Source organism: Lolium rigidum, chromosome 6 (assembly GCF_022539505.1).
Source record: "Lolium rigidum isolate FL_2022 chromosome 6, APGP_CSIRO_Lrig_0.1, whole genome shotgun sequence".
In the NCBI taxonomy this organism is placed as follows: domain Eukaryota; kingdom Viridiplantae; phylum Streptophyta; class Magnoliopsida; order Poales; family Poaceae; genus Lolium; species Lolium rigidum.
In genome coordinates, this window is record NC_061513.1 from 355,629,437 (window position 1) to 355,656,905 (window position 27,469).

The 27,469-nt window shown below is 42.8% G+C and overlaps 1 pseudogene; it reads right to left on the reverse strand.

The window, feature by feature from the left end:
- Nucleotides 1–10,433: 10,433 nt before the first annotated feature.
- Nucleotides 10,434–27,028, reverse strand: LOC124664994 (annotated as a pseudogene).
- Nucleotides 27,029–27,469: the final 441 nt, after the last annotated feature.

Sequence of the window (27,469 nt, forward strand, 5' to 3'; positions counted from 1 at the left end):
TGATTGTCTGTGACCTGACTCTTTCTCCTAGCAGCAACAAGATGGCCCGGCTCCCACACAAGCCGACGGTTCCCCTTTCGTGTTTCTTCCTCCGGCACCAGTGGTTCTCTTCTGTCAGAGCTCGCCACCCCTGAAGAAAGTCATAATGCGAGTCGGCCGATTTCACCGAAATCGGCTCCCGAGAGCGAGCATCTTCGGGGCCGGTTGCCCCCGAGCCTCAACTCGGGCGAGGACGGCGGTGAGGAAGGTAGCGGCCGGGAAAACCCCGAAGCGTAAAGCTCCGGCCCGGGAAAGCTTGCGTGTAAGTTGGTTCGGACCCTGTAGGCGCTTGTCCGCTTTCAAAAAAATTGTTTATAACACGCTTGTATCCTTTCCTACGAGCCTCCACCGAAGGATCCTCCAGCGGGGCCGAAGAAACCAGCCAGGGAGACTCGAGCTCGGGTGATTCCGAGAGGTCCACTACCCAGAGTCAGACGGCTTCGCCAGCGCCGGCTTCCAAGAAAAGGTCGATCACTGAACCCCCTGCTCCCCAGGCCCCGACCAGATCGGGGTTACGCACGAAGCACCGCTGTGTCAAAAGGGCTCGTAAGAACCCACGAGCCTCTTCATCAAGCCAGGAGGTCTCAAATGTAATTATCTTCTTGGTCACGCTTTCATGCTGTCCCGTTATCATTTGGATCGGCTAATCACTTTCCCTTGCAGGCTGCGGAAACTTCTAGCGGAGATGTTGAGGAGGTACCGAGGCCGTCCGCTACTCTGGATCTAGCTACCTCGACGATAGCGGCTGCCCAAGTGGCTGACCCACCCGAGTCCACAGAGAAGCCGATGGTTACGGCGTCGGCTGCTCCTCCTTCCTTGGGAGAGGTATGTTTCCCCTCCTTGGTTCCATCAATTCCCCCATTGCCTGCTAAACTCACTTTGTTTACCCTATCAGGGTTGTGATCTGTCGAGCTTGCTTACGTTCGACCCAGAATCCATCGAACCAGCTTCTTCCAAGGCAAGTGGAGAGCCGAACCCTAGTACGGTCCGTGGCCCACTCCAACGTCCCAAAGACTTGCTTTCTGCCTCAACTGAGACTCTGATCGAAAATTCCGAGGAAGCTAAAGGCATCTTCGAGGATATCCGGCCTCATCTCCCTATGACCCTGCAAGTTAAGCTCTGGCCCGCTGTTACTTTGTCGGCCTTCAAGTCAAGGGTGCAAACGGCTCGCCAAAGGATTACTCTTCGGCACTCCCAACTTCCGCTGAGAGCCGACATTGCCGAAAAGTGTCGACGGCTCAATGAGAAGAAGGCTGCTCTAGACGCCAAGACGGACACTTCTGCCACTCGCGCCGAACTCGAGACCCTGCGCAAGGAGCTGGAGAATCTTGAAGAGAAGGTAAGGGTGACCAAACAGCTCATCCAAGACAAGGAAGCCCTTGTTGCCCGTTCTCAAGACGAAGCACGAGGCCTCACAGCCGATCTGAAGACCGATCTGGCTGAAATCCGTACCCTGAGCAATCAGCTGGTGACGGGTAAGGACGAGGATGACCAGGCTGAGGTTGCTGAGGCAGATCGCATCCGTGTCGACGCCATTCTTGCCCTCGGCGTGTTTCTTCAGTAGGGCCGTCAGAGACAGATGATGTTTCGCCAGACTGGGTCTTGTTGTACTTGCTGCACTTGTGCTTGCTAATATTTTTTTTTTTTTACTGGCCGATGACTTTCCATCGGCTCCTGACATTTTCTCACCTATGCGTCTGTTTGCTGGTCATATGCCTCCCCCGAGCCGAATCTGTCAGGTGACTGCAGATATTGGCTTTGCATTATACCAAAGGGCTGTACTCGTACGCCGGCTCCGTTGGGATTCGTGTAGCCGACGTGGCTGCCGTTCGTTAGATCACCATTGAACCCAAGCAGATCGTGCGGTGAGACTAACCTTGGTCGACTCGCTAGATCAAAGCGCTCCATGAAGGTTTCGTAATATCCCTCGTGTAATCCTGGAGCACTAGGCCCCGTCGGGAGAACGAGCCTCGTGTTCGTACCAGCCGATGTATCATTTGTGCTTGGGTATCCCTTCAATAGAGCGATCATCTTACTCTTGAGCTGTGGATCCACCTTGATCATCACTAGGACTTGGTGGCAGCGTCGGAGCCGATTGCGTGGGTCGGCTCCTTCTTCATTCTTGCTATGAGAGCAGCTGCCCTCATCATTACCCTTACTAGGGCCGTACCCAAGTTCTACCCTGTTGATGTTGAACAAGTGTCCTGGTTGACCCTGGGAACGGGTTCTGTGGAAAGAGCCGATGAGCTCGGCTTCGAGGACTGCCTTGATTTCGTCATGCTTCTTCTTGAGCTCATCAGGCAGATCCGCGTATGTGACCGGAGTATCTTCCGCCATCTTGGATGTAGATGGCGATGTGGTGGATGTTGAAGGTTGTCCCACCGGGCGTGCCAGAATGTGTTGACGTCAGAAACCCACTGGCGGGCAGAGACGGGCAACACCGTAGAGCCGGGAACAACTAGGGCTGCGGCTGGCCCTAGTCCCTACGAGCGACGGCCCGCAAAGCCTCCTGGTCGCACGCACCGATGTTTATCACAAGGGCGTGCCACCCGACCTATACCTAGTCGGGAAGGTGTGGATGATGCCTCGCTTAGTTTCTGCGGGGCACACACGTAAACGTTAAATACGAGCCTCGATCGGCTCTCGGGTTATCCCGTGAATCGGCTCAAAGAGCCGATCCACCCATGATTCAGACGAGGTGTCCGAATATATGGTGGTCCTGCTTGATCAAGGTAAAGCTAATGAGATCTACGACGATGTGGGGTTTTCACCGCATAATCGGATCGTCCTACTCCGGAGTTGGGCCTCGCGGCCACGCACGGTGATCGTAAGCCGATCCTAAGCAAGGCCTAAAAACCAACACGAGGTTGATCCTCGGAACATCCTGCTTAGGGCCAACGAACGACACCCTACGTGCCGCTGGATCCTCCCCCCCTTCGTAAGGCCTAACTATTGCAGATATTAAACTAATCCTTGTAGAACAAGGAGCAATCGTAACGGATCAGATCTACCAAACTATGATCAAGCGGGGTGCCGCCCCTACGCCTAAGATAGGCGTAAGGGCGGCTAGACATGCAAGGGTTGCACTACGAAAGCATGCGAGCATGAAGAACAATGCTAACCCTAACATGTCTAAGATAACTACGTTGCTCGCCATCAAAAAGGCTTCGATACGAGCAACGCATGAACAACGTAGGCAGGCTTGTGCTGCCTAGATCGCAAGATGCGATCTAGGCAGCATGATGCTTACCGGTAGAAACACTCGAGACGAAGGGGTTGGCGATGCGCCGAGAATTGTTTGTGGTTGAACGTTGGTTGTTGTTTATTCCATAAACCCTAGATACATATTTATAGTCCAGCGGACTTTCTAATGCGGGCGTGCACTAAACCGTGCACGAGATAAACTCTAACTTTTAATCTAGATACCATCTACTATAATTAAAGATCCTATTTTCTTATCCCAGTGCTTCATTGGTATTTCTCCAATTATTTGTATGTCTTCTAGTCTTTGTACTATCTTGTCTATATCTTGTTTGGATTTTATATCGCTGTACCAATTTGGTGCAAAAGATTGTAACCCTATGCATTCTGTGCATGTACTTTCTATGTGATATTCTTCTATAGTATTACTCGGGTTCATCTTCCTTGCGGGTTTCAAGAGGTTTTGTACTAGCACTATCTTCATCTTCTATATTAGATATCTCTATATTTTGTAAAGTTTTTCTTTGCTTTCGTACCTCAGATATGTATGGAACTTTATCTTGGTATGGAATGAATGTAACTCCTTCTTCATGTATAATAGTAGTTTGTAAAGACTATTGTAAGAATCGCAAACCTAATATCATATCATCACTTATAACTGACAAATCCCTAATTGTGATTTCATCTATTATGTATTTTGTACCATTTATGTATGATTCGATATTATATGCTAATTGGTTATGTATTTTCTTTATTCCTGACATGTCTGTAGATACTTCAGCTTTATCATCATCTATGGTTTCCACTATTTCGGGACATCTAACAAAATACTTGTCATGGATTATGTTCTTTGTGCATCCTGTGTCTAATAGCGCTAATATTTTATAGGAAACATTTGGCTTTAGTACTATTTTAACCGGGATTCTTATTCCTAATACTTCTTTAAATGGTAACCGTACTATATATTTGTTTCCAAAACTAGTTATCGCATCTTTTAGTTGTATTAGTCTATCTCCCTTTTGCTCTCTTACCGTGACCATTTGATCTTTTAATTCAGTGTTTTTCACGGTATTATGTTCTTTATCTATGTTATCCTTATTATTTTCTAGCTTATATTTTATCTCTTCTAATTCTTCTTCTAGTTTATTAATCCTATTCTCTAGATTTCTAACTACGCTAGATAATATTCGGTCTTCGGCTCAATTTCTACTTCTTCTCTCCAACCTTGATTCTTGGATTTTAAACAAGAGGCACAAGCTTGTCTTAAACATATGCTACAAGTGGATCTATTTTCTTTACTAGGATAATATATGCAAAAGGCACATTTAATATTATAATCTCCTTTTCCTCTTACCCAATCATGTTGACATTCTACTTGGTTCATCATTTCAACCTTTAATCCTGCTAATTCGTCAATTAAATTCATCTCATCCTCACTTGATTCATCTTCTAAAGTATCATGCTCTACTTCATCCGTTTCTATGATTGAATATATTGACTCGTCATCTTTTATTTCGTCATCACATACCAATATATTCTCATTAACACTATCTATAATTAACACTCTTTCTTGCTCTTCATATTTACTAGAGTACCTTTTTTGGTCTTTACTAGGACAAGTTCTACTTAAATGATCAGGGGAGTTGCATATAAAGCACCTACATGTTTTATCATAAGATTTTCTAGGATTGTATCTTCTTACATTTCTCTTATGTAAGAACGGAGCTCTATTATCTGACCTCCTTAAGAAATATATTTTCTTTCTTCTAAAATTGGTGTTTCTTTGGTGTGGCTTATAATGCTTTTTACTCTTATATCGTTCCTCCCCATATGTTAATGGTATTTGGACAATGTTATTGCAGAAATTATAATCTGATCTCTTCATGGATCTTTGAGCTTGAATACTTGTGCATATCTTTCTTAGTTGTTTGAAAACAAATGTGATGGCTTGGGATATATTTAGACCTAATCCTGTTGTTTCTTTTTTATATTCCTCAAATATTATCGAACCTAAAGGGTCTGGTAATTTATTCAAATATCTTTCGACCACTCCTACATTATAGCCTTGTTTAGCAGTGGTAGCATTATATAAATAATGTTGAGAAAACTCTTTAATACCTTTCCAACTTGTTAGTGTTAATTTTTCTATTTCTCTCAATCGTTCATTTTGTAGTGCTGTAAATCCTAACTCTGGATCTTCTGCTATGATTATACTTGATATAACATTAGCAAAGTTATTTGGGTTACTTCCAGCCCTTTTCAATTCTTCATAATTACTAGGGAATGTTTCTACCCATTGCTCCCATAGAACCTTTGCAGATTCTCCTAAAAATGTTTCAAGATATGTCAACATGTCTTCTACCTTAGGTCCTATATTGTGCTGATTTTGTATGTATTTTTGAACTATTAACCCTTTCCAAATGCTAAGTATATTCGGCCAGTCTATCGGATCATGAGCTGCTAAATTTAATACTTGCACCATCATACCCAGTATTCCGAAACTCTACTCGGTTTTTCGAAATCTCTTCTTTTGGTACCCATATGTCTATATTGTCCAGGAATATAAGATGGTTGAAAATCATCTTTTACTGGAGGCCATTTTCCAACTGACCTGGTTGGTCTTTCTTGTGGACCTTCTTCTTTTACTCGAGGTACTCCCATATTGAGTTCTTTTTCTTTTACTATTTTCCACTTCCATAGCTTCCATTGCATTTTCTAAATTATGCAGTCCTATATCATCTAGGGAGTTTATAAAGTCACTATATTCTTCAGACGGATCATAGTTTTCTTCTTCTATTAGCATTTCTTTCATTAAATTTTCTTCTTCTTCATAACTTTCAGTTAATAATTTATTATTTATATCCCATTGCTCTTCTTCGCTTACAGCTTTATCTTTATTGTGTTGGTCCATAATTTTGTTTTTATTACCCACATCTTTGTCTTTTGATGTTATATTACTATTTACCATGGATGAACTACAAGTAACAATATTTTTCTCGTATTTTAGCTTTTTTAACCTTCCAATCTCTCTTATGAAAAACAATTCATTTTCTCTTATCTTTGGCCAATCCTTTATCATAGAGTTATTGTATTCCCATTCTATGTGTTTAAGCTTTTGTTCATAATGATTTATTTCATTATCTAAATCAGCCTTTTCCATGCATTCAGTTGCATCCTTACTCCTATTGTCACTAAATTCTGATTCTGCCATAACAGATTCGGTATCATCCATAGATGTAGATTTATAATTTGTGAACCTAATGCTACTACTTCCTTCACAATTTTTATAACTTATGTAGGTTTGTGGCAATTTTAATTCTTTCTTTTCTATAAGATCACCTATATTCCATTCTTCTCCTGCTCTTTCTTCAGAACCAATTTTTAGCGGACTCATAAATTTTAATCCTTTTGACTGCATGCTTTCAATTACGTCATCCACATTTACTCTATATCTTGAGCTACTTTTATTAGTGAGCCTTCCTATGAACTCTATGCTTACTAACAGATTTGTACCTCTAAAATCTTCATATCCTTTAGTTTGAAACCCAAAGCTCATTTTTTCAATAAATTCTTTTACAGGCATCATTAGGTCTGGAGCTATGTAGGTTATTAATTTATTTTCATTCATATCTCCTTCCATAAAACCTAATGCAGCTTTATCTACTGATCCCCATCTTTTATCTAATAGTGTAATTAAAACCTTTGCTCCTAATTTCTTTCTTGTCATACCTTTAACCCATATAATATACATACCTTGATGAATATATTTATACCCACAATATTTGAGTTCTCCTTCAATATTCTTGCTGACAATTCTTAAATCTACTGGATGTGTTAGCACACTTAATTCTACTTCTCTGGATATTCTATATAGACTACTCCTACTTTCAAACATGCCCATATGATATACATGTTGTGGTTTTATTTTTCTTAGTGTGTCTTTTTGATATCTTTCTAGGTCTCTTTCAAGGTCTATTACTTCTTCTAAATTATCGATATCATCAGCTTTGTTGCATGATAGTCTATGCCTCGTTGTCAAAGGCCTTGAATCTTGCCTTATCAATTGCAAGTTTTTGTCTCTTCTGGTGAAACTTTTAGATATGTCCATTTTTCTGAATTGATATTCCTTGATGATGATACTATCCCAGATGAAGCTAATACAATGTCTTTATTACTTGGTACACTATTAATCTTTTCTAAAACCTGAATTAATAACTGGATGATTGTGTTATTTTGCTTTATAATTACTTTGGAGTCTTCTTTTTGTGATTCGTAATCAGAAAAACCGATAGGAGGAGTCAAATATTGTGCTACTTCTTTTAGTGATTTGTTATATTCGGACATGCAAGTTATGAAATGATCAATGTTTTTACTTCTTGCACTAACTCTTTGATTTCAATTATATCTTGTCTTGCTTCAGTGTTTGAGAGAAAGTCTTTATTTTTATTCAAATAAATTCCTAGGCTTTTCCCAATGGATAGGACCTCTTCTTTAATGTAATCGTTATTCCTAGCGACCGTGTTCTGTCTTGATTTTGCTTCTTCTAGCTTATGTAGCGCTATATCAACTTTATTATTCAAACTTGAATATTTTTCTGCAAGTTTTTGGTATTCTTTAAATAAACTTTCAAGCTTTTGATCTAATATATCTTGTCTTTTTCCCCAAGATAAGAAAAAGTTATATATCAGATCAACAACTATATTTAATTGGCTATGCGCAGTATGCCAAGTATGTTCTTCAGAGGGATTTATTCTACACCTTATGTCAATATTTTCCTTAGTTTTTATTATCTTACCTGTGCTAACTTCTAAATTTAAATACTTTAACCTTTCAATGATTATAAACCTTGATCTGATACCAATATATAGGATATACAAATACTTAGAAAAATTCACACAATAAAATTATTACAAAATATACGTACACACAAATTTACGTAGAGATTTAAATTAATTAAATATTTTACTAATAATTTCGAAATTAAATTATGCTAAATAATTTTTTCTTAAATACTAAATTATTTTTGTTGATTTTTGCAGGATCTTGGAGGCTGGCGAGGCCAATATACGTCCGGTGGTGTGCGCAATGGTGTATTAGTCCTACTCGGTACTCACCGTATTTATCACTATATTGCTTCAGGAGTAGCTAAGTTTCTTTCCCTAGATGTTCTTAGTCAAATTTATATGGGTTGGCTTTTTTATCGTCTTCCCAGGTAGTTCCACCCGAAGGGAACACTTCTCTACGGCTACGGTTCTCGTTCTAACGCCACATGTAAGGCTTAACAGAGAACTACCACGCAGAGATTTCTCCTATAGGATCCCTAGCATAAAAATCCCATCCCATATAAACATGATAAAAATATCAAGGGAAAACACAGAACTACTTCATGTCCACAATATAATTTACATACGGGTTTCCCTTTCGGGAACCCCCGACGGGTTTACACAAGGAGGGAAATCACCTTCCTACCTTTGCGATATTACAACGCCTTGATTATTGCAGCTCTTTATTACAAGAAGGGTGGTTGTACTACTACTACTGCAGGGAGCGCTGCTAGCTTAACTCTCTGCTCTTTGCAAATGCTGGTGTGCTCTGATTGCTGAATGCTTGGTGTCCTTCCTTCGCTGATTGAGTCTCCTTTTATAGTCGAGAGAGAGCAGCATTCTGGTGCCTTCTCTTCTATTATTGCTTCTCCTTTCTTCTTGCAAATCATGCCTCTATATTGTAGGTCTTTGTAGGCTTCATAGCCTTTGTAGCCCCTCTTTATAGCTCCATGTGAGCATGTTTGGAGGAGACAATTGTGCAGCCTCCACATTTCTTTGGCCTGTTATAAACGTGGCCTCTCATCCTTATCTTCATATTGAGAATCTTCTTCCTTGTCATGATCATATCTTGGACTTTTTGGCCTTCACTTTTGCTAAATTTGCTCCTTGCTGATCGCATGCGAAGAATTATCAACCTTCGGGCTGCTTGCATGTGTTTTGATGATGGAGATCTTAAATACATTATTATTATTTATTATTATATATTCTATTATCATTAATTTTCGTTTTTTTTCGAAAATTCTTTCAATTATCCGGGTATAGGTCCTCCACGCCCGAATATTTGATAGTAATATCAAATTGAGATGTATATACTTATATTTGGGTCCTCTTCCAGTTCCTAGCAACCGTGGTCTGTTTGGTTGAGCGTTCTGCCCCAGGTTTCGTCGCACCCCCTCACTCTGGCCCCATCGCCCCAGGTTTCGTCGCACCCCCTCGCTCTGCCCCCAGGTTTCATGTTGTAGGATTATGGCCGATCTGATTGGTGGTTTCCGAAGTGTACTCACACCTTGCTCAGGGAAGACAGCCCGCGCCGATCCTGCCGCCGGGCCTGGCTTTGCCAGTCTGTGCGCCCAGAGGAGGGGGATAAGCGGAGGCTAGGGTTTTTCCCTCCCGTCGCCTCGCGGGGGCGAGAGGATTGAGAGCCAGAAGGCAAGTCTGATAATGGAGGAAGCACTATATTTAGAATGCAGGATTTTCTTTTCCATGTTTGTGTTGAATTTCATCAGTATTTGCGCAATCCAATGCCACAGCTTGTTCTGCCTGCAGCAACATAGCAGTGTACATAATAGCCTGCAGAATGTAGAAGACGGCGGGATTAGTTTCGAAATTCTACTAACACTGAGCATATTAGCAGCAACAGTTGCCAAAAAAAATATCCCTGCATGCTTGGCACTGACAAGAAAGAACCAAGAATCTTCATCAGAAGACCTTGCCAGGAATTTATTTTTTGCATATATACTCAACAATGATTTACATCACTATGCAGAGCTGAAGTTCCTAACAGTTGCTAGAATTCAGATGAAACAACACTGAACGAAATCGAAATCTGGCAGAGATTCAACCCTCAGGTGTTACATAAATTAACCATAGAAAATCCAGATCTAGATTAAAAGGAAGTTGATAACAGCATAAGGATCGAATCAATTGTATATATACATCTGCTATAGTTCACTCTGAACTATGAAGTAGCTTTCAGGTGCTAAATATATCCTGCAGCCCAGGTTGGTTAGTAGCTGTAGCACTGTCTGCCATTTTGTTTGCCAGCTGAAAGACAGCGAGAGTAACGCCTTCGACAGTCTAGATTCAGTGTGCAACATGATTTCTCGCACATGGGATCCTTGGTTAGGGCTATTTACCATATGACTCGGTAAGCCCTTCCATGAAGAGGCAAAAGTGGCTCACAAGCTGAATCTCTTATGAAGCGAACGGGGAGGATTCTTCGATTGATTTCTGGTCTGTGGGCTTTAGCTCCCAATTACGAAGACTGCTAGTTGGTGAATCAGACTTTGAAATGTACAAGACCTTGTTGTGGAACCTATGAAGTGTTTTTCGGTGACCGACACTTATGTATGTTATCCCTGCAGCTTCGATCTGACTGTATAGATGAACCTGTGCCATAGGCAAAAATAGTCAAAGTGGTATTGAAGCAAAACTGTCTGTGCAATTAATTCAGTACATGATAACTGCAGACTTGGCCTTTTTGGTAGGAAGTAACTCGCAAGAATAAAACAACTACAACAGCAGTATATGGATTGTTACCTCGTTTGTATCATCTAGTGCACTTGTGGACTCGTCCAGAAGGACAAGAGTTGGTTTTGCGAGTAACAGCCGAGCAAATGCAAGACGCTGCTGCTCCCCCAACGAAAGAACACTGGCCCAGTCATGCATAGAATCCAAGCCACTGAAACGAGGTAATATATATCCCAGCCTAACAACCTCAAGTACTCTGATCAGTTCATCAGTTGAGGGCATCTCGGGCTTGGCACCAACTCCATCTGACGTGGAGACTTCAGACAGGAACGGAAGAGCATCTGGTATTCATAAAAATACACAACTTCAGGAAAAAACAATGAAGGAGTTTTTATTGACACAAACGTCGCATCAAGGCGATATAAGCGCATAGACTTCACACCCTAACAAGAAGAACACAGCCCAAGAACCGAAAACAAAGTAGCAGAGGGAAAACTAAACAACATTAATTAGATAGCCTTAGGTACTGCAGGCCCAATCCGAAAACTACGCCGTCATCCGCGCTGAGTAAAAACTCCTTGGCCGCAGGCTGAAGAAGAGACCAGCTACACATGAATGTCTCAGAATGTGGTATCCGCAAAAAATCCGTAGATTTGTACAGTTGTTCCACATCTAACAACAAAAAATAAAGAAATGTAGTACTCCTGCATCACTGTTAAGAACAGCATGATGCAACTACAATGATCAGACAAAGTAAACAGAAGCAACTACTACAACTTTTGCATTTTACTTCTATTAGACATTATTGTTCTGCAGTGTATTAACACCGGCACGAACTTTGCTAAAATACATAACTCACACATGGTACTATCTAAGGCATAAGCTGTAACACCTCAAGGTCCAAAATTTGCTAAAGCAAACGTCATCATGCAACAGACCACGGAATTTGTCAAGAAAAACATATACGTTGTAAGCGCCGAAAACTTAAAATGCATGAAAAGGCACATGCACACAAGTATACCTGGGCATTTTTCGGGCCAGGTCTAAAAAAGCCTGAAGCTGAAAGTCTAGGCCGCCCGGCCCGACCGTCGGGCCAAGAATCCTGGCCCAAAGCCCAAAAAACCCAGCCCAGCCTTTGGTAAGTCACACATTTTGCAGGTCCGAGGCCTGGCCCGGCCCCGGCCGTCATGCCGCCCGAGCCCGGCCCGACGTGCAAACTTGGCCTGGCCTGGCCCGGGATTTTCGGGTCGGGCCGCCCATGCCCAGCTATACATACAAGTCACACATCTATCGAATAATTTTCTCCTTCACGACATAAAAAGCATAGTGGCAAAGAACCAGCCGCGCAGTACAGAGACTGTGGCCATTCAACCAACAGGAAGCTTTTATACTTAACAGATTGTATTTTTAATTTTAAAAAAAATAAAGTTAGCAAAAACAAAACAAGAAGATCAGTGTGATCATATTAGTAATGTTTCCACCTTTCTTTTAGTACATGTGCATATCCAAAATATTAAAAATTTCATGTTGTAGTTACTTTTAGGATTACCATTGTACAATTTGTTCAGAGTTTTCATGTTGACTGAATAGCCACACATTCTCTAGGGTTTTTTGCACCTAGATGGTAGTTTGCATGTACTCAATAGCTCCCGATGAAACAAAATACCTTTTTTCTGAGCATCATTAGTTGGTGATAGAAGAATATCTTCAGTCCATGTAGGATACAGCAATTGCTGACGAAGAGTGCCCAAAACCATATATGGTCTTTGTGGGACAAAGAATATGCCATTATCTCTTCTTTGCTTGGAACTTTGTAGTAGCTCTTCACCCCTTGGCTTTATGTTGGATGGCTCGCTAGAACTGAAATTTTCTGTTTGAAGCTCCGTAGAATCTCTCGTATGGTACACAATATTCCCCGAACCACTAGTCCAAAGGCCAGCAAAAGCACGCAACAATGAGGTCTTTCCACTTCCGCTGGGTCCCATGACCTAAAAGTAAAGATAAGATCATCATACTAGGCAGATGTCACCAGTACTATTTATGTTGCTGATTGGGTCACTAGCTAAAGCAATGAAATACCAGTAGGTGATCCTTTTCTTTTAGTTCCATACTGAAGTCGGTAATAAGAATATTTCCGCCCCTAGGTGTTAACAATGTCAAATTACAAATCTCTAGAACGATGCCTTGATCAGAATGCATTTGTGATCCATTAGAACTAAGAACCGAAGGACTGGCACTCTTGAAAACAATGTTGATCCCTTCAATGCTATCACGTCGGGATGATAGAGAAGGCTCATTTGCATCCAACAGATCATCAAATTCACCTGAAGTTTTAAGTTAGATTAGGTTAATCTAGTTGTCTTAGCAAGTAATCCACACACACATACAGAGAGAGAGAGAGAGAGAGAGAGAGAGAGAGAGAGAGAGATGTGACCTAAACGATCAATGACTGCTGAGAATGCACTAATTGACTGAAATCGGAAAACAATGAGAGAAAAATCACTGAGGATGTGATTAAAAGCAGACACTGATTGGTTTATTACTCCAAACTCAATTTTTCCTGCGAAGAACATTGGAGCAACAACTGCAGCTGGCAGGATTTGAATTAAATATTGGTAACCATTAGTGAAGAACTCCAGATTCCGGGATGCTAGCAGTAATTCCTGCAGACATAACATACAAAATCAAACATTCACATGTAAACGAACATAAATTCAGGATAAGTTTCTGGATGTACATAAACAATGCAGAGAGAGGGGGATATAGACAGACAGACAGACACAGATACTCAGATACACAGACACACACAGAGAGAGACTGTTTTCAAGAACGGTAGTGCATTCTCTCACGAGAGCATAACTGTATAACCGTGGAACAGTTTTGGGATTATTTTTTGAGTGTTACAGTTTGGGATTTTTTTTGAGTGTTACAGCTTTGGGATTTTTTTTAGTGTTACAGTTTTGGGATTCAAAAATTATCTTACTTTCAATAATGATTACTAGGCATAGTATTAGTACAGTGGCAGTACAGGATGTGTCTGCCCATGCAATGTCAATATGTTATTACAGCCTGATTAAAAAACGTAGTAATAATAAATTTATAAACATATAAAGCGGCATATTTATGTTGAAACGTAACTTATGTAATATCACATCGAGAGGGATGCACATTTTAAGATGTTCAACATGATTTTACCGCTGCTAGCTACTTTTTTCGATAAAGCGCTGCTAGCTACTTGCTAGTATACCATCTTATTTGGTTGCAAATTTTGCTGACACTGAGGAGATCATAGCGACACCTCAACTTGTGCATCTTCAACAATGCACAGACAGACCACATCATGCTGGTAGAGCAGATCTTGGACGAGGCAGAGATGTGGAAGTGACCACCTGTCAGATTCCTTTTTAGAATTTCGGCTTAGGCTCTTTTGTACAGCCTATGTGGCAGCTTCAGGCAGGAGTTTTGCTAGTTAATTGTCAGGTTCTTGGTCATCTTTGGGAAATTTGGGTCATCATCACCTTATGGCTTTGTATCATTTGAGCTTTCTCAATGCATTCTTCAAATGCAAAAACATGTATTGCGGTAGTATGGAAAGAATGTCGAAGATATATAAGATACGAAAAATGATGGAGATGATACGGAGTATGTGAAAGAAGAGTGAGGAAAAAAAAAGTGAACAAAAAAAGAGTATAAAGAGATGGAAAGGCATATGAAAAAAAAAAGATAATGTATGAAGATGTAAAGAAAAAATACCATTTATCTTTATTCTATTTCTTTTATCTTTTATCTATTCTTCATCATTTCTACTTTTCTTTTCCGCCACAGTATCATCATAGTTAAGAATCTTTTGGGGAAATTAGCAAATCTGGTATCTGTGTGTTACAAAACTATATTCAACATGAGTTGCATTTTGCAGGAGATTATGAAAGATGAACAAAGCTAGACTTTTAAACTGCTAGTATCCTCCTTTCTGGTGAAATGCATTATAAAAGAACGCTAAGGATTTTTGAGAAAACCATCCAAATTATCATAATATTCTTTGGCAAAATATAATTAGGGTTGAAAATAAACAAGCTGGTGGATGGATGTAGTTTATTTGCAGGCTCACATCTCTATCCTTGGCATGTTAACCTAGTGTACATGGTCCAACAGTAACGTCGGATCAGAGCAAAATAAACAGGACAGCTTATACATGAAATTCTTACACTTAGGTTTTGGTAAGCCCTCCTGAACCGGTCCAATAAAAGTTGCAATTCATTTTCCTCACCACCATAAAAGGCAATTGATTCAGCATTTTCTCTAACACGGACAAGTCCATAACGAAAATCAGCTTCTTTCTTTTCTTGCATGAAGTTCAGGTTGACCAAATTCTGTCAACACAAGCATGACAATTGTTTGAATGGGGAAAGAGTGAACAATTATATTTACTTTGATTCAAGCTAGAGACGGTAAAGCTTTACCTTACCAAGGAAGACACTAATAACGGTCCCTCCAAAAGAATACACAATAAGAACAATGAATAATGGTGGATAGATTCCATAAAGGATGTTGCTGAATGATACCAAATCCACAACAGCATTGAGAAGTGTCAAAGAAAATGCGAGCGCTGTTCCAGTGAATGAACCTAGATCATCATTAATCCGCTGGTCTGGATTGTCTATTAGTGATTGAGACTGAATCTTATAGAATGTTCTGTTCTTAAAGTAGCGCTTCATGTAATAACTTGTCATCCAAGATCGCCATCTTAAAGAAAGGACTTCTCTTGCATAGTCCCTCAAGACAAAGAACTGCATAACAGTTCAAGCAGGAAATTGCAAAATCAGAACCTATAAATCTATTACGAGGTACACCAGTTGCTAGCTCTGCAACAAAAAAATTAAAGTCGCGAGTACATTTCCTCTAATGATGAATGGCAATAGGAACATAGCACTTCCAGACAATGCTGGAAACCAGGAACAAGAGCAAGATCCTGACAGTTTAGTCCTCTGTTGCAGAAATGACTAAGCCAATGTGTATTACTTTTACCAAGAAATTTTGTTAAATAGAAGAGATAATTTGGTGAATTTTAGGCATCAGTCTGTTCCGACTTGCAAGATGTTCTAGCTTTTTCTGAATTGTATGTATCTAGATGCATTTCAGTTTGTGTGCTCACTCATTTCAGTCTATGTATTTCATATTGAAATATCCAAAACATCTTATAATTCGGAATGGAGGGAGTAGTATATAAAAACTTAAGTTTCTGAGAAGGCTGGAAAATATGAAACTCTGGATCTAGACACCCTTGGAAAGGATACCTATCATGATACACAAATCACTGATACTTACATAGGATACCACAAGTTCACAACTACGTTCTTTTTTAAATGTTAGTACTGCGCTGATACAGAAAATATTACTCCTAATTACATCATCTGATATTTTCACTAATCATGTCACAAATATTCATAAACATGCTAACAGCTTGAAGAGCAATACCTACAAAGTAGCAGCAATATGCTCACCGGAATTCCTACAGCGAAACCTCCCAGGTAGTACAGCAGTTGCTTTGTAAACTGTTCCTGGTCCTTGTCTTGCAAGAAAAAACACTAAGATGTATTAAAAAATAAAAATATAAGATGGCTTGCAACCACTTCGAATGCTATGAAACGCCAGCTTCAATTAAACCTGTACCTAAGACTGAAATGCAAATTCTTGTCTACTTTGGTACTGCAGATGGTACCCAAAGATTCAACGGAGGCATGTTATTTTTAGTAAAACTCTGAGAATTTTAATGTGAAGGAAAAAAGAGTTAATCTCCCCCTCTCCTGCCCCTTCATCTTATCACATGCACTGGCAATTCTGCGTATATGCATATTTTTATTCAGAACTCTAACATTCAATCTAAAAGATCATTACAGTTTTTGGCAGAACACGAGACATACCGGCAAGGGCATTGTAGAAGTCGCGGCCGAGGAAGTTGAATCCAACACTAATCCCGGTGGTTGCCAGTGTGAGAGCAAATACAGCAGCAAGCTGCAGCCTTGCTTGGACTTTGTCCTCCGACCACCAGTAAGGGGCGGCAACTTTCCAAAATCTTCTAGCTAGTGTTTTGAGGTCGGTACCATCTCTCTGTCATCAAAGGAAATATGCATTCATTAGCAACACAATAAACACTGCTGAAGCATATTACGGCGACATCACCAGAAGAGAGCAGACAGGCTGGCACTTTGCTTTTGCATGAATAAACACTGTTTTGGGATCTTATCAGTCAGAACTTCAGAAGCCATCTGCTGAACTGCAAACCCACAGTTGCAGGTTGCACCAGTCTGTAACTCTGTATGCTTGTAATCTAAGTTATATTCAGACAACGTGTGCAATCTACTAATGCAGCAGGAAGCTAAAGCTACACAAGCTGATCGCATCGCAGACCTAAACTTAAACTCTGGTAGGGACAAAGTGTAAAACAATATTCCTAGCTGCTAGTAAGCTCGAAGCAAAGCCCCGAGCAGAGCAGATCACACCCAGCTGCAGCAAAACGTAATCACCTTGTCCTCGCCTCCTGGAGGGCCAGGGGCGTCGCTGGAGGCCTCCCCCGCGGCGGCGGCAGCGGCCGGAGGAAGGGGCGCTGCCCTGCGTCGCCCGCGGTGGCGCATGGAGGATGCCACCACGACCCGGGGGAACGGGATGGGAAGTCCGAGGCGCGGCGACGGGGTGCCGGAGCAGGAGCCGAGGCGGCGAGACGGCGGCCGCGGAAGGGGAAGTGGTGGTAGTTGCGGGGATGAAGTGGAGGGGAAGCAGCATATGGGCACGAGTAGGTGCATCTTTCCCTCCCACCTTTTAAACTCCTTTTACTCTCCAGTAGTTTCGCTGCTGCCCCGTGAGACGCCGACAACTCCACTATGCCGGAGAAGCTTTGCGTGCTCGTCGTGGCGAGTAATGGCGGCCCGCCGCTGCGGTGGAAGAAGCGTGCTGGCGAAGCAGAGACGTTACGGTATACGCTGCGTCGACCTGTAGGAGAGGCTGATGGGGTCACTGACATTCTGGTCCAAGGCATACTGGGTCCCACCTACAGTGAGAGAATCATGGAGAGCACTAGACACGCCGGTGGAGGTGGCAAGCAGAACCACACGTATCCTATCTGAACAGAAAACAAGAACAGAGTTCCCAGAGGGGAAACAATTCTAAACAGAAAAGAAGTCACAGGAAATGGATGAGTTCCAAGCAACGGACAATTTCTTTCTTTTTATTTCACAGAGAAATCATCAATTTATTACAGCAATGAAGAATTTACAACAGATGGCTGGCTGTGGCTGCCAGTTATGACGGTTTTTATCTAGCCTGGTGAATGAACCCTACCTCGCTATGTCTAACAAAATTTGTGAACAAAAAACACAAACTTGTTGCACTACTATGTTGACAGCCACGCATGAGAAGATGATCAAAGAATCTGGATGAATCTGTGAATGCGGCCCTTTGGCACGGTAATTGGGGTTAGTCCTTGTGAGCGGTTTAGTTCATGTATCCACGGCAGTTAGGAGCTTTACACAGACAAGGGACCTTGCGATCCTCCGACTCGTCCTGGTCAAATTTGTAGTCATACCTGCGCATCACAAGATGAAATGGACGCATAAGAAAATGATAAACGTAAGTTTTATCGATAAAGCGGTCTCAGTTAAGAAACGGTACGTCAGTTCTTCTCCTGCAGAGACGTCTCTTCTGGCAATAAGGATGATCTGGCTCTTGTCATCACTGACACACATGATCCTAGCATAGCAGTTAGGCACGCACTGCAAGCGCAAGCAGTGTATTTAGATTACCATTTCACTAGCTATTAAGAATGCAACGGGATGCAGGTGTGGAAGCCTGGGGGATTACCGAGTGATTAATTAGACGGGCTATGTTTCCTCTCTCTGTAGCGTCAATCACAACGTCTTCGCTTATCTTGAACAGCTGCGCCACAGCAAAATGAGAAAATCAATATGCTATGCCAGAAAACCAAAATGCAGTATTTCATGTAGTCTGATCTATGAGTAACAACTTTGGTTAGGTATGAGTAATTGTCATCTAGAAAGGATTGCCTGACCATGAAAAGTATAACAGTAAAAGTTGAAAGTATAACGCTATATAAAATGAAAGTTAAAAAAATGACTCACATAGCAATCTTTATTTTCCCTGTGATATCGTGCTTCCCTCAAATCAGCAACACTCCGTCTAACTTGGTCCCCACGATATTCGATAACCTGCACAAGTCTTGTTAGCTGAAAAACTACAAATAAAACCCTCATGTGCAGATGTACACTGAATTTTGAATAAATGATTAATAAAATAAGCAAACGCATTTTCATGGTAAAACATTAAACTCTATTGTAGGACAAAGAATGAAAATGATCTACCAAAATGCTCATGCTGGCAATTTAGGTAAAGCATGAATTTGTTACAGCAATGAGAATTTATGATGGTTATGGAGGTCAAGAAATGCAAACCAAAAGGAGTTTAGACAGTAAGCATTTAATCAAATTGTTGCCAAAGACAAACTGCAGTTGTTTCAACATGGAGTGCCATTGCCAGTGCCTAAGGTCATCAGTATGAGCTATATTTTAAAAGTAAGTAGCCTGAAGTGATATACCATTTGCCCCTCTTGAATTTTCTTAGCAGCAAAGAGCCCCCATCCATGTACTCCAGATCGACCATAACAGACCCTCTTATTTTCAGTTTTCTGAAATAATTAACATGGAGTTTATCAGTATGATCACATAGCCTTTTAAGAACTGGAATCACTCAAAAACTAAACCTGTAAATAGTGAAGCCGATCTTTGAATGTAGAAAAATGTTGGTCATCCTTTTGATCCTGTTAGCAAACGAACACGATGCTAGTTATTTTAGCACTCAAAGGGAACTTCAGAAAAGGAAAATGCCAATGCTCAGAATAGGGTAATTACCATGCATGCATTCAAATCCGCAATCAAATCCTGGGAGTGGTGTTGGGGTCCCATTACTCGATGGGGAATTGCCTTTCCTTGTCCTTTCTGGAAAATGCAGACAAATTAGTACTAAAGTTTTTCTGACAAAAAAAAACAGCAACTAACACTACAAAATCCTGATAACTTCACATGAAACGGTGAAACTAATAGTAATCTAAGTTTGGCATTACATAATGCAGCTGAAATTTGAAATTCAACACATGCCCACACAAAGACCAAAGAAACTGTACATGAAACATGTAAACATGGTCAAAGTATAAATGAACTAGAAAAGAAAAATGATTGGTAGATGCAAATGGTTGTATAGACGCTTACAAATTTATGCACAAAACACAATCAGAAATATATTTTCTCTAATCCTGTGACTCTGATGGGGGAGCAAGGGTGGGGCGCACATAAGCAAGATGACTGAAAATACCTTGTTTCTCAACATATCATAAGGTAGGCACCTTGCAGCTGGGCAGTCGGAAAATGTAGCAGGAACCTGGTGGTTTTCGTTATTGGTCAATCGTGCAGGAGACTGCTTCTCATTGTTTTGGATGAAAAATTTGGTAGAGAAAACTCCTTCAGGTGTCTTCACTATCAACACATTATCTGGGTCGGGAGCACTAAAATGCAAAAGAAAAGTATAGCATGCATCAGTAACAAACGTTTGTGATAATTCATCCTTTCAGGTAAATTTACACTTCTGCAAATAATATTGTTCCAAGATCATGCCAGCTCCATGGATCACATTGGTCATTGTTTTTTTCTTAAAACAGGTTTGATGCTAGTATTTGAAATCAACACCAACAGAGATAGAGAACAAACAAAAGGAAGCCTATACAAGGATCATCAAGCTAAGTTAGAATTGTTCTTTAGAAAAACAGAAACAACTCGTGAAACTTACGTGAACTTGATAAAAAAAAGGACTAAGCTGGGAGAATAATATTACCTGTGAGACGCACAGAAGGAAACCATTTTTGTCACTTGCCTACCATTTCTTTCAGTGTATTGCAACTACAAGCACACAGAAAAAATGGCAATTTAATCAGTTTTTCAGTTAAAATAGGTTGATAAAAAAAAGGCTATGCATCAAATGAGGCACAGCTTAATCGCTGTAACAAGTTATGCTTAAAAACAACTTATTAAGATGCTTTAGGCATCAGCTCCAATGGAAGTACTTGAGCATGATGCAAACAATTAGCCACAAAGGAGAACTTTTCCAGAAGATAGTTTAAACACAAAAGGTGGTAAAACTTGCTCATCCACAGTAACACTGCATAGCAGCCCAAATTATAAGGCTGCTAAGTGGTATATGATGAAAAACTAATCTTCCAGCAGAGCATTATATAGCTGATAACATGCATTTTTGTTTTCATATAATAGAAGATTGTGCAGGTTGCAATAAAAAAATACGTGAACATAATAGTATGATCATAATTGCCACTACAAATGGCAGTCTACCTCCATGCGATATCCTGCTCTCGACGCACACATTGCATGATAAGAAGTAGAGCACTTGTAGCACTGGGTGCAGGCCCCATGCATCTGCTTGCATATTACACATGTCTGGAGTTTCAAAGAAAACATAAACAAAAAGTAAGGTGAGATTTGAACACATAAGCACATACAGTAATTTACTACGGGTAACCTTGCAAAAAAATATCAAATCAAAATCCTAACCTTCTTGAAGTACTCAGAAGGAATGCTCAATACGCCCATAGCTGGCTCCATTGTCTCGTCAATAGGAAAAGAGACTTTAGGCTGGTACCAGGCACATGTGACATGAACCCACAGTTGGTCAACATCAGTTGGCTTGAGAGCACCGCCTGGAGGGGGTCCAAAAAAGTTACAGGTAAACAGCATTTAACAATCCATAAGCAACATGATATCAGATAACACAAGACAAGAGAAAATTATAATATCAGATACCACTGTGCACCAAACAAAATTTATCACATAAAAGGTAGACAGCTAAACATGACTGTGAGACACACTAAAAACCTCAATACTTTAGGCTACTAGTAACCATGCATGCGCAAAGCACATTTGAGAAATATAATTGAAACTTGGAAAAGGTACATTCTCCACTTCCAGATATTCACTAGTATAGATGTGGAAGAAAACATTTAACTGTACACATTTTAGGAAAGCTCATTACAAAATTTTAAAGATCATCGCATAGTTTGATGTTAAATTCGTAAACATTGGTTGAAATCTAAGATAAATTCACATCTTGGAAAGGCATGATAATTTTATTAATTAGAGCATATATTTAAGAGGTTGTAACCTCTTAACTCTTATAAGTATACAATAAAGACAATAAAGATACCAGGCAGCTTAGATCAAAAGTATCCCAGCCTAACTCCTGCTTTTTATACTGGTAGACATAGACATAGATTACTGAAATTCCCAATAATTCCATGTTAACTATGTAGCATATACAATGTGACCCTGTTTGGGATGCAACAATTTCACGGGAATTGTTTATTGAGGAAATTATGAAAAGAACAAGCATTTCAAACAATGCATTGTATGATAGTCATCAGGACAAAAATACCTTTTACAGGACATAAGCAGCATTCTCTTTTTTGTTGGGGCAATTCACATACTCGACAAACCCAATTGGTAAGATCCTCTAGGTCACGTGCTCCATAGCACTCCTGATGGACAGCTATTTGACATCTGAAGTAACAATTTTGGGGAGAAACTTTTGTGAGCTACTAATCGTAGCAATTTACATACAAGGTAGTCTTAAAACATCAAAGGAACTCTTGAATGAAAGTGGCGAACAAAAATCTAAATGATTGCAGGAAATACCTGTTACAAATGATAATTTTGTTGTAGTCCCAATCCTCAACCCACCGACAGACAGCACAACGTTCAGTTGTCCATTTAGCATAGACTGGACTATAAGAGTTTGCTGCAGATATTGGAAAAAATCAATCACATGAAGTCATGTTGCAACCATCACCTACACGAGCCAAGAAAAAAATAAAGAGCCAACATACCTTGTAATGAAAGCAACTCTTCTTTCTTAATACCTGGGGCAAAAGACTTGAAATTCCCACCAGGAATGTCTTCAAGCTGGAGACAACAACAAAAAAGGAACCTTGTTAGTTTTGTACGTCTAGGGCATGCATATTGCTGTAGATATCCACATATTATGCTGGCGAATGTTTGAGTTGATAAAGATCTTGAGAGCTTACCAAGTTGATTAATGGTTCCCCGGTGCTCTTGAGTTTAATACTCGTCTTCCATTTCTTCTTCCTTGAGCCAGTATGTCTCTCCCACTCATTCAGAGTCATCAGCCTTTTCTTGCAAGACTTGCATGGACATAATATCCTGCCAGAACCAACAACAACTCAAATACCAATAGTGGTTCAAACACACATAAGGAAATCAATGTACTAGCAGCTTCAGAATGGTTTACAGTACTTCTGGTCGCTGTGCAACATTTAAGCTGCCATCACAACAAGTGACCTACCAAATAATCCTAAAGGTGGCTTCTACAGTAACAGTGAGAACTAAGAACCTAAGAAACACTTGATTATGCACCAAGCTTTACTATTAAAAAGGGGAGTTGGTGAATGTCTTCACTTGCAAGATTATGCACTCATCAGCTTACATGAAAAGCGGAACAATCCTTCCTTCAAACTTCTCTCATATGCTATTAAAAAATTAACAACCGATCCATCAATCCCTACTCATCTTGTTGGAGCGAGAAGAACTAAGGCTTCCTTCTGCTCATGGTTGCTTCCTTAGTCAGAAGTAGTAAATGGGCAGTTGTATTTGGCAGGGATTGGCTTCGTGGTTGCACCCATGTCGAGAGGACTATATCATTTTACTGAAAGATGATGGCTTGCCGGTCCAGCAGCTACTGCCCGGCACAACAATCATATATACCATATTAAATTATGCACAATCACTTAGCAGAACTTAACCAGGGTGGTCAGAGAAAGATTGAGAGAAGGCAACCATGGGCACTTAGCCAGTTGAGAATTAAAGGACCAGTTGCGAATATACAGCAGCCACTTCAGTTTCCATAGAAGTGGATGGTACTTTAGACCTCAGGTAAAATTCAAGCTCAAAATATTAACGAGAAGATAAAACTTAATGCTCCAAGAAAAGAAAAAATGGCACGTATATAAATTTCTTATCACTTTCTGAAAAGTTGGCTTCTTCAATTTAGGAAATTGACCAAAACAATATACATTAAATTCAGATATACAGTATTGGTAGATAAGCACATTTAAGGAAACATGTAAACTGAAGATTCGGTACAAGATATGCTAAATGCTTACATGTGCTTCTCAGTTAAGTACAATGCTTCCATCCCAGCGCAGCACACAGGTATGGACTCGGGCAATTTTTCCTTTGAAGTGCTAGCAAATCTGTGCTGAGACATGTTAGAAACTGGCACTCTTATTTATTAAACAGTCAAACATCAGTAGGTTTGAGAAAGAAAGAAACAACTCACTCTGAACTGTTCGACATGCTCACTTGTTCAACTGCCAATGTCTTCTTGCGTTTTGACTTGCAATCAGGACAGAAATACTCTGCATTTTCTAAATCCTGCAAAATAATGCACAGTCAGTGAATTCTAAACATGGAAGCATAGCAAATATATCAAACATTGTGACGCTACACTGTCAACACCGAACAAAAATGAACAAACAACCTCCAGTTCGTTGCATGTCCGATCGCATTCTACATGAACCCAAATCTCGCACTCATCGCAACACACCTGGCAAGGAAGTGCATTGCAGGTCAGCACCTATATTAATCAAGAGAAGATAATCTATAACATCACCAAAGCACATATCTTTCTAGGCTTACCCAGTTTCCACCATCTGTGTGGTGCCAGATTTTCTTGCATATGCCGCAGTATTGCTTTGACTGCAATAGCTGCAGAAATGGTAATGTTTGCACATGTAAGGAACTAGATAGAAAGAAACAAGTTTATAAAACAAACATAACACGTGGTTGACAGTCACACGCGAGATACATACCTTTTCGCAATGCCTACAAAGTGCCTGCTCTGCTTCTTGCTTCTTTTTCTTTGTAATCTTGGATGGAAGACGATTACCACAACTATCACAACATGCTGCTGGTTTCGGAACAGCCTGCAACACGGTATATTAGATAGCATCCTAGCCGAGGAGTCGTGATTAGTGAGGCGGCTAAGCTCGATTACAACAACTTCACACACCAAGTTACCTCAGATTGGCACTCTTGCTCGGTATTAGAACCAGTGACTTCATGTGTGCCATCGGCGACAGACTGCTCATTGACAGACTTCTCCAGAGAGCACACTCCATCTGTTTGGAGGTCAAAGAAACCACGCTCGGCAAGGAAAGCCTCCTCAATTGCTGCACGGAATTTGCTTGGCCTGAGCTTATACAGGGATTGTCCCTGAAACCTGGTAGAAAGAGGGAGGAACTTCAGGCATGGGCAAGTAGGTAAAGGTAAAGCATCCGTATGCAGGAAGGCGGAAGTTGACCTGTCCAGATACTCCACAAAGGGGAAGAGCATCCCCTGCTTGACCCATCCATAGTCCTGCGGTAGAAGATGGAAAACGCTTAGGAAAAGCAGCTATTGTCGCTGAAAGAATGTGGTTTCATCATGAAGCAGCAATTCAACCAGGAAATTGCAATCCATTATTACCCTGCTGTGGCCGCTGGCAGAGTAGCCGAAGAACATGACGCAGAGCGCACCGGGAACGCACGAGTTGAGCACGACCTCCGGGGCGTGCCGCAGCGGGTCGATCACCAGCGCAGGCCACGCGGGGCACTTCTTCCCGGACCTGGCCCAGACGACATCGCCGAGCACGAAATCCTCGGGCCAGTAGAAATCCTCCTTCCTGGCGCCGCACTCCTTCTTCGGCTTGCACTCCACCACCGCGGACTTCCCCTCCGGCCCAGCATTGCTGGCGGACGTGACCGCGCTGCCCACCACGGACCTCTCCTCCCGCGTGCCGTTCCTAGCAGCATTGCTGACGGACGTGACCTGGGGCTTATCCTCTATCTCGCATTTCACGGCGGCGCTGCTGAGGGACGTGACGACGCTCCCGCTGCCGCAGCCGGGGCTGCCGATGTTCCGGCACGCCCGGTAGAGGTCATGCTCCGTCTGCGCGGGGGGCTGGTCGTCGTCGCCGGTCCAGACGTCGGTCTGCACGGCCCCAAAGGCTTCGCCTTTGGGCGCGACGGCGCGCACCTCGACCTCGTACACCTCCCCATCGTCGTCGAGGGCCGCGGGCGCGGGCTTGCAGGGCTTCTTGGCGAGCGGTAGGACGGCCGAGTCGCGGAACCGCGAGGGCACCACGCGCTCGCGGCGGCGCTTGGCGGGCGGCGCGCCCTCGGGGGCGGCGGGGGGCTCCATCGCGCACGGGCCCGCGGCGGTGCAGCGCTTGAGCGGGGCGAGCATGGCGGTGGCGGCTAGGGCATCGGGGGCGGCGGGGAGCCCTAGCTAGAATCGCGAATCGGGTGGGCGGATTGGCGGAGTTGGGGGGACGGAGGAGGCTTAGGGTTCCGGCGGCGCGGAGTTGGGATTTAAGGTCGGGGGATTGTTCGGGGGGGGCGAGATTGGGATTTGGGGGCGGATTGGGACGAATGCGCGCCGACTCGGGGCGGAAAAATTGGGGTTCCCTCCGAGGCGAGGCGATGGGGGATTTGGGTGCGGGTTTTTGAATGAAAATTTGGAACGCGATGTCGGGGTCGGAGCAGGGGATGCGAGGAGAGAAGGGCTGGCTGCTGGGGGAGTGAGGTGGGGAAGACGACCCGACGTCGAGACGCGACGCGAGTTGGTCCGGTGGGGGCGTCGTGAGTTTTCGCGCGGATCAGGGCTCTGGTTGATGCCGTGTGGCGGGCTGTGACGTGGGTGCTTTGTAGGCTCGGATCTGGGACTGTGAGACGAAACCGACACGAACTCCAGGTCGTCAGCTGCCACGCCAGCGCCGCCTTCTCGTTTTTGCATCACGCCATCTCCACTAAGAGCATGTCTAACAGGCTTCGTATTTTTTCGCCCCTTAAAACGCGAGTACAGGGTCCTGTATTCACTTTTCGCCGACCGAAAACTCGTACGAGCTAGTAGACCCCGTATATCTAAACTGTAAAGGAGAATATTCCCAGAATATGCCAAAAAAAAAAATCTTCTCGTCTTCCTTCTCTCTTTCTTCCTCCTCGTGCGTGCATCACAGCTCCTGGCCTCCTGCCCCACCCTACCCCGGCCGCCCCTGCCCCGGCCGCCCCTGCCCCGGCCGCCCCTGCCCTGCCCCGGCACCCCGCCGTCGGCCTGCTCCGTCCGGCCGCGCCCTGTTCCCCGCCCGGCCATGGCGCGCTCCGCTCCGGCCGCCGCCGCTCTCGGCTCCGCCCGGCCGCCCCGTCCGCCACGGCCGGCCGCTCCCGCCCGGCCGCCACGGCCGGCCGCTCCCGCCCCGGCCGCGCACGAGCCACGGCCGGCCGCGCCCGCAGCAGTGCGCCCGCTCCCCCCGCCACGGCCGCGTCCGCACCGGCCGCGCCCGCTCTCGCCCGGCCGCCGCCGGCCCCGGCCGCGCCCGCTCCGGCCGTCCCCACGCCGGCCGCGCCCGCTCCCGCTACGGACGCCCGCCATGGCCGCCACCGCTACGGTGCGCGAGGCGGTTGCTAGCTGAAATTTCAGCCCGCCAAGGGTGAGGGTTGGCCCTGTATTCCCCTCCCGCCCCGCACAAGTAAGGGGCGAGAAGCCGCCCCGTAGCCGAAGCCGAAAAATTTCGAGTCGGGGCACGATTTACGA